Here is a 12,245-nt window from a genome sequence, read left to right on the forward strand (position 1 = left end):
ATGTCATGTGACTTGCTGGCACCTAACTGGTAAAGTCATGTTGTTGCCCAAGATAACAACCTAAGAGGGGGGTGAATTGGGTTTTCTAAATTTTAGGACCTTAAATTTTATTTATAGATGGGAGTAATTTGGCTTATGTGAATTGTATAAGTGTAGTGGAAGCAAAATGAATACAATACAAACACAAAACAAGTATAGTTGTTCGGTGCACCCCAAGGCACCTACGTCCACTCTCTACACGTTCTATTGGAAATTCACTATAATCTCTCGAATTACAGTTGGATTATTTTGCCGGGCTCACAATCCAAAAATCCTACAATTGGTTTTACAGGATCACCAATTAAACCTAACCTTTGGTTTTACGGGCTCATCGATAACCTACACCATTGGTTTTACAGGCTCACCAACAAACCTTACAAGGAATAAGAGATAAGAGGTTTAAAGCTCCTAAATGAGCAAATAAAACAAGTATGCACTCAAAGAAGAGATAAGAAAATAATTATCGCTTTGTAGATATTCTTCTCTTCTTTGCCAAGGTTGCTTCACTCCTCAAGGGGTTGGTAAAGCTCTTGAAGTCACTTGAAATCTGCTCAACCACCTTCTTTCAGATTTTGGAATGAAGCAATGAATGAAGAACTCTAGGATTTTGTTTTCTCTTGAATACACCCTTTTAATTTCACAAAAAGATCTTTTCCTGATGAATAGTGGCTCTTAAATACTTTTCTAATCCTTAAAAATTTATTTATGGTCGTTGGATTGAAGAAACTAGCCGTTTATAGCCGTTGAAGCCTTAAAATGTACTTCTGCAAAACTAGCCGTTATGCTGTTAGTCGTGCTGGGGTCGACTCGAATTTTGCTGGGAACGACTCGAGCTACAATGCCACTAGCTGGGGTCGACTCGAGCTTCCTTGGGGTCGACTCTGACAGAAAATTCAGAGAGCAGTTTTTTATTGTTCCAAACTGGGGGCGAATCGAATATTCCTAGAGTCGACTCGAGCTTCAGTGGGGTCGACTCGAGCTTAGCTGGGGTCGACTCTGACAGGGAATCGAGAGAGCATTTTTTTTATGATTCAAGTTGGGGTCGACTCGAACTTTTCTGGGGTCGGCTCGAGCTACAGTAGAGTCGACTCGAGCTTGGCTGGGGTTGACTCTGACAGGCAATCTAGAGAGCAATTCTCTTGTGAAACTTGTTGGGGTCGACTCGAGCTAGAGTGCCATTTTCTGGGATCGGCCCGAAGCCTGTGCCAAGCATGCCAAATATGCCAGGGTCGACTCTAATTCTTCTAGGGTCGACTCTAGGTCTGTACCAAGTGTGCCAATGGTGTGCCAAGCTTGCCAATGGTGTGCCAAGTGTACCATATGTATCAGAGTCGACTCCAAACTTTTTGGGGTCGACTCTAACCTTGATTTTCTGCATCTCAAGGTTAGTTTAGCACATGAAACCAATAAAAGATATTGCAATTAATTTAGGATGCTTGGCACATACAAGTTTCATCTCTTTGACTAGTAAAAAGATAAAATTGCCCCTTAACAAGAAAACTTCACTCTTAACTTTGTCAAACTGAAATTTAGATTTTTTTTCTCAAGTTCTTCTAAATAATTTGTCCTTAGATGAGTTCTTGAGAGTTGTTTTAATCGTATATGAACAGTGTATTGAGAATGTATCAAGAATGTATCGCTTCTTTCTTCCTTAAGTGTTTAGGATCTTGATCAATTGAGTTCATGGCATTAGCACTTCTATATGGCATCAATGGCTTTATAAACATCAAAATAACACTAAGATCTTCAATCTCTCCCTTTTTGATGATTACAAAATATTGAGTATAGTTAATTTGGCATTCATATAAAAAAATTAGGTTTAAAATTCATAAAGTGCTTTTGGTTCAAGAGTTTCAAAATAGTCCAATTTAGAGTATATATCAATGAACCAAGAGCTCTCCCTATCTTATCCAAATAGATGTCAAATGAATTTTAGCTTTGCTCCCCCTTACCCTTATATTTCATTAAGTCAAAATTTTCAAAAGTTTGTGCCAAAGTAAGAGTTTCAAGTTATGTATCGAGGCAAGAAAGTTATATGCCAAATGCTTATGTATCATGCCTTCTTATGTATCTAGACTTATGTATCGTGAATTTTCATGTATCATGAGTTATGTATCATGAATTCTTATGTATCAAGATTTTAAAATTCAGATTTTTCTTTTTTTTCGTCAAAATTTAGATTTTCTATTTATAAAAATTCAGATTTTCTTCTTGTTAAAATGTCTCCCCTTAAGTATATAATGTATGACTTTTAGTTTAAGGGTTAATACATATATTTTCTCCTATTCAATCTTTCTTATAGAATTTCTCTCTTATATTCTTCTTCTCCTTTTTGTCATCATCAAAAAGAATGAATAACAAGATAATGAAAAGCATTGAAATGACAAAGATCATAACTCAAAAAAAGACATTGTATTTCATCTATGCCAAAATTACAATGTTTAAGAAATGAAAAGTACCACAAAAGAAAGCATTGCTTTTGATCACTTTAAAGTAGTTCATCAACAAAAGACAAAATATATACAAGAACTAGAAAAACTCTAGGCACTAATCTAGATGTGCTCCTTTAGTACTATCACTAAGCCTAAATGGATCTAATGGCTGTGATTGAGCTCTAGATCTCCTAGTATAGGTGGGGAGGGGAGGTCTGGTCTGATAAGAGTGAGACGGTCTGTGAGCCCTGTGGACTGGCTGGCTCTGTGCTGGAACCTTAGAATCAGCTGCTCGAGATGCAATGGGACCATGTAGCTCTCTCTCAATAGTAGTTATTTGATCTGAGAGACGCGTCACCTGTGTAGATACTCTCCTGATCTGTGCTGAGATGCTCTCTAGCTGACTCGTCAGTCTATATGAAAGGCTCATCACCTGAGCCGATACCATATCAGTTAACCTACTCCACTGGTCCTCCGTGAAACTAGTAGGTGCTGATGAAGAAGGTCCTACCTCTGTATGTGAAGATGGATGCTCGGCAGGTATCTCAGGCTCTGGGATGAAATCTCCGAGCTCTGGTAAACTAGGCTCAGCTGCCTGTCTCTCTGGCTCTGGCCCTGCAGCTCTGCGTACCCAGTGACCGTGCATTGTAGGTGTCAATGTGCAGCAGTGCTCTGGAGATCTCTCCCTCTAGACAGATCTGATACTCTCTAAAAATCAAGGTAAGTACCATACTGTAGGGTAAAGAGGCCTTTGCCCTAGACACGGCCTCATGCATCTGTCTCATCATCATCGTCGGGAGATTCAGGAAAATGTCCTGAATGACATACTCCATAAATCACTAGCTCTTGCTCAGACACATAGTCAAATCTCCTGCTCTTCATAAATAATATCCATCCTATGAAATTGTGAAGCAGCCTCATCTCCACTGATAGTGAGCTAGCAATCAGATCATCAAAATAGTCTAGCTCATCTCTCTCCCAGATCATCTATAGGGCTCTCTCCCTGTCTACTGATCTGTCAGGTGTAGCACCCTCACAAGATAAATGTAGTAGGTGACCGAGGCTCCGCTCAGTAAGAACAATCCGAATCCCACAGACCTCGGACTCAAGCCCTTTCGAACCAACCCGTAGTGAAGCATAAAACTCACGAACTAACCTTGGGTAGGTCGGTACATCTAAAGAGCGGAGGTACTCCCATCCCTACTGTTGTATCCATCCACTCAATCTAAACCCTTCTTGATCCAAAAATTCAAAATCTATCTTTCTACCTGTGGTGACTGGTTTTTCCGCATATTTTGCAAGCAATACTAAAGGAGAAGGAGGTTGGAAAGGCTCTACACGTGCTTCGGCTTGTGGAGGAACATCATCTTAACTTCTAACTTGCTCCTCAACTGTAGATGACTTAGTAACCTTCCTAGCTCACTTGGCCACGGCTTTTTTGAGTCCCATCTTCACCCAACCCTTCCTTACAAATTGATCTACCGGCTTGGGAGAGGAAGGAATAAGGTTTTACCAGTGATTAGAGGTGAGTGGAGTGAAAATTGGGTTTCTAGGAGATTAGAAAAGTTTTGGAGCCCTAAAATTGGGTTTTGGCCCGCCCTTAAAAGAAGGGGGCCCGTGCGCTCGAGTCGGCTTGAGGTCGAGTCGACTCCACGAAGTTCAGCCCAATTTTTTTTTTTTTAATGCTCTTTTCACTAATCTGATTTTCACCAAAATAATGTTCATGAGAGGAAGCTCTAAATTGATCATTTGAGCAATGTTTCAAAAAATTTTGGAGATGAGAGGGGTGTATCATGAAATATTTGACCTTCTCTATGCAAAGGGGTCACACACTCCTAATTCTCTTCTAAGCAAGCAAAATCTATCCTCATTAAGGGGTTTTGTAAATATATCTGCCAATTGTTTTTCAGTACACACATGTTCAACATTTATGTTTCCATTTTGCACATGGTCTTTAGTAAAATGACATCTAATTTCAATGTGTTTTGCCTTAGAGTGCAACTGTGTTATCACATTTTATGAAAATTTTGTCAAGCTTAATTTCATAATCTTCTAATTGTTGGTTAAGCCAAAGTAAATGAGCACAGCAACTTCCAGCTGCAATGTACTCGACCTCAGCCATTGACAGTGCAATTGAATTTTGCTTTTAATTGCTAAACCATGAGATTAAGTTGGCACCTAAGAATTGACATGTTCCACTAGTGCTTTTTCTATCTAGTTTACATCAAGCAAAATCGGCATCTGAGCATGAAATCAAATCAAAACAAGAGTCTTTAGAGTACCATAAACCTATGTTAGATGTACCTCTTAGATATCTAAGAATTCTCTTAACAACAGATAAATGTGAAACTTTAGGATCTAATTGATATCTTGCACACATACCAACACTAAATACTATGTCAGGCCTACTAGCAGTAAGATAGAGCAAAGATCCAATTATACCTCTATAAAGTTTAATATCTATGCTCTTACCTTTTTTGTCTTTGTCCAACTTACTAGTAGAGTTCATTGGAGTTCCCATTTTCTTGTAGTCTTCTTTCCCAAACTTCTTGAGTATTTCTTTTGTATACTTAGTTTGGTGAATGAAGATCCCTTCCTTAGTTTGCTTGATCTGGAGTACGAGAAAAAAATTGAGTTCTTCCATCATGCTCATCTCAAACTCACCCAACATTAACTTAGCAAATTCTTTGCAAAGAGAGTCGTTAGTAGCACCAAATATTATGTCATCTACATATATCTGCACCACTAGAAGATTTTTGTTTTTCCTTTTTAAGAATAGCATTTTATCAACATTTTCTCTATTGAAATTATTATCTAGTAAAAATTTACTTAACCTATCATATCAAGCTCTAGGTGCATGTTTTAAACCATATAGTGCCTCGTGCAGTTTAAATATATGATCCGAAAATTCATGATTTTCAAAACTAGGAGGTTGCTCTACATATACCTCCTCTATAATATATCCATTTAGAAAGGCACTCTTTATATCCATTTGGTATAATTTAAAATTCATAAAGCATGGAAATGCAAGTAATAATCTAATAGCTTCTAGCCTAGCAACTGGAGCAAAGGTTTCCTCAAAGTCAATCCCTTCTTCCTGATTGTAACCTTTAGCTATTAGCCTAGCCTTGTTCCTTGTTACTATTCCATTTTTATCTAGTTTGTTTCTAAAAACCCGTTTGGTTCCAATTACAGAGTTATTTGTAGGTCTTTCAATTAATGTTCATACATTATTTCTTTTAAATTGATTCAATTCTTCTTGCATAGCATTGATCCAATTTACATTATGTTCTGTTCTTCATAAGTTTTAGGCTCTATTTGAGATACAAAAGCAAGATAATTATTAATATTTCTTAAGAAGGATCGAGTTCTTATCCCTTATGATGGATCACCCATAATTAATTCTTAGGGGTGTCCATGAGCATACCTCCATTCTTTAGGTAGATCTTAAGGCAGTAGTAGACTTTGATCATCTTCCTTTTCTTCCTCATCTTCCTTTGATGTATCTTCTTGTTCTTGAGTTGGTGTATCATGACTGGTCAGCTTTTCAAGCTCGAATGTCCCTACATCATCATCAAAAACACTTTCTTTCCTAGAGGATTTATTGTCAGTCTCATCAAAAATAACATTAGCTGATTCTTCAACAACAAGAAAACTCTTGTTGAAGACTCTATATGCCCTGCTAGAGATAGAATATCCTAAGAAGGTACCCTCATCTAACTTGGCATCAAATTTACTCAATTTCTTCTTGCCATTATTTAGAATAAAACAGCGACAACCAAAAACTTGAAAGTATTTGACAATTGGTTTTCTATTTTTTCAAAGTTTGTAGGGAGTTTTCTTTGTAATTGGACGGATTAAAACACGGTTTAACATATGGCAAGCAGTGTTTACAACTTCAGCCCAAAAGTACTTTGGAAGATCTGACTCACATAGCATAGTGCGAGCTATTTCTACCAAAGTCCTATTATTTCTTTCAACAAACTTATTTTGTTGAGGCATTCTAGAAATTGAGAATTGGTGAGAAATACCATTTTCATTACAAAATTGTTCAAAGTGCTGATTTTCAAATTCGGTTCCATGATCACTATGAATAGCAACTAAAGTGATATTCTTTTCAGTTAAAACATTTTTGTAAAACTCCAAAAAGATAGAAAATGCTTCATTTTTATGTGCAAGGAATGAAACCCATGTGTGTCTAGAGAAGTCATCCACAATTACTAGTCCATACTTTTTTTCTCATAGATTGCAGTTTTAGTGGGTCCAAATAGATCCATATGGATGAGTTCTAAAGGCCTAATAGTTGAAACTATATTCTTTGATTTAAAGGATGACCTCATTTGCTTGCCTAATTGATATGGACCATAAATTTTATCATTTTCAAAAGTTAACTTTGGTAAGCCTTTTACTAAATCCTTTTTGACTAGTTTTGAAATTAAATCCATACTTGTATGTCCTAGTCTTCAGTGCCATAGCCAACTAGTTTTATTTATCTTGCCCAAGAGTACAATACTATTGTCTTTGGGACTAGTAATTATGCATACCGAAGATTCAAAAGAAACTTTAAAGCTTTTATCACAAAATTGACTAATGCTAAGCAAGTTATGTTTTAGGCCATTAACTAACAAGACATTATTTATATAAGTAGATGGAGTGATATAAATTTTATCCTTTCCAATAACGTGACATTTTTCATTGTCACCAAAAGTTACCACTCCACCATCTTTGGATTCCATGGTGATGAATTGATTTATGTCACTTGTCATGTGTCTTGAACAGCCGCTATCTAGATACCATAGCCCATTCTTCTCATTGGCTATAAGACACATCTGATCATCATGTTCCATGAAGCATATTTTAGCTGTATGTTGCTGATCTTCCTCTTCTGAGCTTGATCCCTCACTTTCACTCCAATCAGCCATGAGAGCTTTCTTCTTCAATTTCCTCGGCACCCATTTTAATTGTGGACAATCTATTTTGAAGTGCCTGAGCTTGTTGCATTCATAACAGATGGGCACATCTTTTTTCTTTTCTTTGTCCTTTTTCTTTTCTTTGCTAGAGCTACCTTTGAAGAAAGGCTTCTTTTTGTGGAACTCTTTTTTCCTCCTCATAAACTTTCTGAATTTCTTCGCAAGTATTGCCACTTCTTCTTCATTGTATTCCTCTTCCTCATCCGAATCATCTTATTAAACTATCTTCTTCAGAGATTGTAGACTTTAGGGCAATGGTTTTTCTTTTCTTGACCTCTTCTTCAGAATTTTGCTTCATAATCAACTCATGAGTCATGAGTAACCCTAGAAGCTCCTCTAATTGAAGTGTATTAAGATCCATAGCTTCTTGAATTGCAGTTACCTTGGCCTTCCACATACGAGGTAGAGATCTGAGAATTTTGCGTACCAATTCAGAGTTAGAATAAGATTTACCTAAGCTCTTAAGACCATTTATTATATTAGTAAATCTTGTAAACATTTCAGTTATATTTTCAGAAGATTCCATTTTAAACAATTCTTACTTGCGTACAAGCATATTTATTTTTGACTCCTTAACTTGATTTGTCCCCTCATGAGTAACCTCTAATCTATCCCAAATTTTCTTAGCAAAATTACATATTAAAATTCTATTAAATTCATTTGCATCAAATGAGCAATAAAGAATATTCATGGCTTTGGCATTAAGTTGAGCCATCCTTTTATCATTGTCATCCCAGTCCTTTTCTGGCTTAGGGATGACCATGCTGTCTATGCTAATGGTGGGTATGTGTGGTCCTTCGACTATGATTCTCCATATATCATAGTTTAGTGTTTGAATAAATATTCTCATTCGTGCTTTCCAGTAGGTGTAATTTGTGCCGTTAAATAGGGGTGGTCTGTTTGGTGACTGTCCCTCAGATAGAGAACTACCAATTTGAGTTGTCATAATCTTTGGCTCTTGATCGTGAGATCAACAATTAATACTAGAGCACCTGCTCTAATACCACTTGTTGCCCAAGATAACAACCCAAGAGAAGGGGGGTGAATTGGGTTTTCTAAATTTTAGAACCTTAAATTTTATTTATAGATGGATGAGTAATTTGGCTTATGTGAATTGCATTAGTGTAGTGGAAGCAAAATAAATAAAATACAAAAGCAAAATAAGTATAGTGGTTCGGTGCACCCCAAGGCACCTACGTCCACTCCCCAAGCATCCTCTTGAAAATTCACTATAATTCCTCGGATTACAGTTGGATTGTTTTGCCGAGCTCACAATCCAAAAATCCTACAATTGGTTTTACGGGATCACCAATTAAACGTAATCGTTGGTTTTACGGGCTCACCAACAATCTACACTGTTGGTTTTATGGGCTCACCAACTAACCTTACAAGGAAGAAGAGATAAGAGATTTAAAGCTTCTCAATGAGCAAATAAAACAAGTATACACTCAAAGAAGAGATAAGAAAATAATTATCGCTTTGTAGATGCTCTTCTCTTCTTTGCCATGGTTGCTTCACTCCTCAAGGAGTTGGTAAAGCTCTTGAAGTCACTTGAAATCTGCTCAACCACCTTCTTTCAGATTTTGGAATGAAGCAATGAATGAAGAACTCTAGGATTTTGTTTTCTCTTGAACACACCCTTTTAATTTCACAAAAAGATCTTTTTTCTGATGAATAGTGGCTCTTAAATACTTCTCTAATCCTTAAAAATCTATTTCTGGCCGTTGGATTGAAGAAACTAGCCGTTTATAGCCGTTGAAGCCTTAAAATGTACTTCTGCAGAACTAGCTGTTATGCTGTCAGTCGTGTTCGGGTCGACTCGGATTTTTCTGGGGTCGACTCGAGCTACAGTACCACTGACTGAGGTCGACTCGAGCTTTCTTGGGGTCGACTTTGACAGAAAATTCAAAGAGTAATTTTTTGTTGTTCCAAATTGGGGTCGACTCGAGCTTGGCTGGGGTCGACTCTGATAGGAAATCTAGAAAGCATTTTTCTGATGATTCAAGTTGGGGTCGATTTGAACTATTCTGGAGTCGGCTCGAGCTAAAGTGGAGTCGACTCGAGCTACAGTGGAGTCGACTCGAGCTTGGCTGGGGTCGACTCTGACAGGCAATCTAGAGAGCAATTCTCTTGTGAAACTTGTTGGGGTCGACTCGAGCTATAGTGCCATTTTCTGGGATCGGCCCGAAGCCTGTGCCAAGCATGCCAAATATGCCAGGGTCGACTCTAATTCTTCTGGGGTCGACTCTAGGTCTGTACCAAGTGTGCCAATGGTGTGCCAAGCTTGCCAATGGTGTGCCAAGTGTACCATATGTATCAGAGTCGACTCCAAACTTTCTGGGGTCGACTCTAACCTTGATTTTCTGCATCTCAAGGTTAGTTTAGCACATGAAACCAATAAAAGATATTGCAATTAATTTAGGATGCTTGGCACATACAAGTTTCATCTCTTTGTCTAGTAAAAAGATAAAATTGCCCCTTAACAAGAAAACTTCACTCTTAACTTTGTCAAACTGAAATTTAGATTTTTTTCTCAAGTTCTTCTAAATAATTTGTCCTTAGATGAGTTCTTGAGAGTTGTTTTAATCGTATATGAATAGTGTATCAAGAATATATCGAGAATGTATCGCTTCTTTCTTTCTTAAGTGTTTATGATCTTGATCAATTGAGTTCATGGCATTAGCACTTCCATATGGCCTCAATGGCTTTGTAAACATCAAAATAACACTAAGATCCTCACATGTTAACTTCAGGAATGAAAGAAACAGACATGAAAGTAGTCTCGAAGGAGCCAGCGCCGAAAGTCACTATGTTGACTTGAGCACTGGTTGTGTGTGGACCTTTTTTCTTGGATTGAAGAGGTGCAGTCTTCTTATAGAAGCACTAGGGAGACAAATGGTTGGTCCGACCACACACATAGCAGAAACGAACACCACTTTCCTCTTTCTTCTTCTTCTGCTCCTGGGATTGGATAGGTTTTCCATTGTGGTGGTTAGGGTTTGTAGGGTGGTAGGGTTTCTTTTTGTAATGCTTATTTTTGTAGGATCGGTTCTAATTTTTTCTATGTGGGGCCTCTACATTATAAGCATTATTTTTTGCGTCCAGTAAAGGTTTTACTGCTGAGCCTATGCTGCTCTTCAATTCTAATGAAGTTCAAAACTTGGATTAGGGTGAGACCTCCTTGGGTATAGCTTAGAGTCTTAGCAAAATCAAATCAGAAATTAGGTAGTTTATCTATCAAACATGCTACCTGGAATGATTCATCCAATTGGTTCCATTAGTCCTAAGCTGGTGAATCAGTATTTCAAAATCATGAATTTGGTCATTCATAGGCTTTGAGTCCACCATCCTAAAGTTATAATAGATTAACCAATTTTTGAATTTTCTATTTAAATTTTCTTAATTATTAATAATTAATTATTAATTTAGTACTGGCTAGATAATTATTGTAATTGAAATATAATATGTCAATTCAATAAATTATATATTAGAATGATTTATTACCTTATTAGAATAATTGATTGCTAATTTTGTGCTAGCAAAATAATTATTGTGATTGAAATCTAATATGTCAATTCAATGAATTATATATTAGAATGATTTATTACCTTATTAGAATAATTAATTACTAATTTTTTGCTAGCAAGATAATTATTGTAATTGAGATCTAATTTGTCAATTTAATGAATTAATTATTATGTATTAACCAATTTTTGAATTTTTCGTTTGAATGGGATTTGGAAATTACTTCTTGAGGAGTCCAAATGGAGGTATGATAAACCTCTTGAAGGTTAAGCAAATTATTATCTTTTTTTAGAATAATTGATTACTAATTTTGTGCTAGCTAAACAATTATTGTAATTAAAATCTAATATGTCACAATTGTAATAAAGGATTTAATGAATTATATATTACTAACAAAAATAAAAATACACTTTTTTGGATTGTTAGCAATATATAATTCATAAATTCTTTATTATAATTGTGACATATTATATTTTAATTACAATAATTGTTTAGCTAGCATAAAATTAGTAATCAATTATTCTTAAAAAAAATGTAATATGTCACAATTGTAATAAAGAATTTAATGAATTATTTATTGCTAACAATCCAAAGAAGTGTCTATTTATTTTTGTTCGTAATATATAATTCATTAAATCCTTTATTACAATTGTGACATATTAGATTTTAATTACAATAATTATTTAGCTAGCACAAAATTAGTAATCAATTATTCTAAAAAAAGATAATAATTTGCCTAACCTCCAAGAAGTTTATCATACCTCCATTTGTACTCCTCAAGGAGTAATTCCTAGATTCCATTCAAACGAAAAATTTAGAAATTTTTTAATACATAATAATTAATTATTGAATTGACAAATTAGATCTCAATTACAATAATTGTTTTGCTAGCACAAAATTAGTAATCAATTATTCTAATAAGGTAATAAATCATTCTAATATATAATTCATTGAATTGATATATTAGATCTCAATCATAATAATTATTTTGCTCGCACAAAATTAGCAATCAATTATTCTAATAAGGTAATAAATTATTTTAATATATAATTTATTGAATTAACATATTAGATCTCAATCACAATAATTGTTTTGCTAATACAAAATTAGCAATCAATTATTCTAATGAGGTAATAAATCATTCTAATATATAATTCATTGAATTGATAAATTAGATCTCAATCATAATAATTATTTTGTTAGCACAAAATTAGCAATCAATTATTCTAATAAGGTAACAAATTATTTTAATGCATAATTCATTAAATTGACATATTAG

This window comes from Phoenix dactylifera, chromosome 9 (genome assembly GCF_051530095.1).
Source record: "Phoenix dactylifera cultivar Ajwa chromosome 9, Ajwa_hap1_PhDact_Kaust_v1.1, whole genome shotgun sequence".
In the NCBI taxonomy this organism is placed as follows: domain Eukaryota; kingdom Viridiplantae; phylum Streptophyta; class Magnoliopsida; order Arecales; family Arecaceae; genus Phoenix; species Phoenix dactylifera.